The sequence below is a fragment of the Limulus polyphemus genome, unplaced genomic scaffold, assembly GCF_000517525.1.
Source record: "Limulus polyphemus unplaced genomic scaffold, Limulus_polyphemus-2.1.2 Scaffold24, whole genome shotgun sequence".
In the NCBI taxonomy this organism is placed as follows: Eukaryota; Metazoa; Arthropoda; class Merostomata; order Xiphosura; family Limulidae; genus Limulus; species Limulus polyphemus.
The window spans coordinates 83,258-84,659 of record NW_013665634.1 but is presented as its reverse complement, the minus strand read 5'-3'; the positions used below and the strand labels follow the sequence as shown (position 1 = coordinate 84,659).

The window sequence follows — 1,402 nt, the reverse complement described above, 5'->3', positions numbered from 1 at the left end:
AGGTGTCTATTTACTTGTGACCACTCAGTGTGTATACACACACACACTCACACATATATATATTTGTAATGCACCTTGCTTGAAATATTGATTAACATAATTTGTACAATTTTCATTCCATTATATGTTTACACATGTTCTATCTTACAGACAATACGTATATATAATCCAGCATTATCTTGCTGGACTCTATATTTATAGAAATACTCTTCTTACAACTGAAAGGAGCATACACAACAACTAACAAGTTGTTTTAAATTAGTTATTTAATTATTGCTCAAATATTTAAATGTACTTTATAATTGTATGTCAATCATAGTGTTTTCCTCACCCATTCAGCAGTTAAAACATAAAATTCTTAAATAACTTAAAAAAGTCAAACTCTGCATTGCTCGCACACATGTGAATGAAACAGACAATATTCATAAAAATTGGCCAGTGAATTTTACACGACTGAAAAATATTTGACAAGTAGTCTTCCAATATAAAACTGAAACAAAGGTTGTACTTTACCATCGAACTGTGAGTGTAGCAATACAACACCAATCCCAGACTTGCTCAATCATTACAACTACATGTACAGCTCCAATGGAAAATAAGGGCAAAAGTTTTATAACTTTTTTTACCAGACTGTTATTATTTTCTTAATAGTTTCTGAAAATGAACAAGATTCCATCATTTTGATGTAAACCACTCTGGAGTTATTTTTTATTAAACTTATGCTATGATACTATAAAACAGTACTTTTTTATAGCATTTATATACATAAAATGTCTTGTATGTACATGTTGCATGATGTTAAATGTTTTCATACATTGTAGTTTGGCAGGTCAATTGTTTCAGTCTTTTTTTTAAAATGTCATTTAAGTGCCACTTCCATAATGTGGTCTTTGTACTGTGACATGCATTCATACTGATGTAAGGTTTGGGTAAATTTTCAAAAGCTTATAAGGTGTTTTTTTAAACAACTTTAATTAAATCTTAAGCAATAGATGATGTTGAAATCCAGTTCATTGTTTGCAGAAAATAATTTAGAGCAAGATGTTTGAAGCATACAGAAAAAGTTTGTGTTATTATTAACTCTTTCAGCACAGGCTTGGTTCCTGGAACCGACCTCTTAACCATTTTGCGCTTGTTATAGTTTTCATGATATAACTTTTAAATGAATAAGCAAATGTTAAACAAATTTGACACATTATCAGTAAACATTACAATGCTTAGGAAAAAAACTTTATATTTTATCTGTTATTTTCAGTAATGAATTTCTGTACGGGTTTGGTAGATTTGACCAATCTCGTAACCATCATAAAATATTAAGAAATGAATGTAAATTATGCCTCTTTCATTTTAGAATGACAACAAATTATAACACAAAAACATAAATATTTAGACTAAATAGCTT

General features: G+C 28.9%; 1 protein-coding gene across 1 annotated transcript in view; it reads left to right on the top strand.

Moving 5' to 3' along the window:
* The window catches only part of LOC106458831 (eukaryotic translation initiation factor 3 subunit M-like), a 21,725-nt gene that overhangs the window by 19,752 nt on the left and 571 nt on the right, over positions 1-1,402 (top strand). The gene's annotated exons all lie outside the window — the stretch shown is intronic.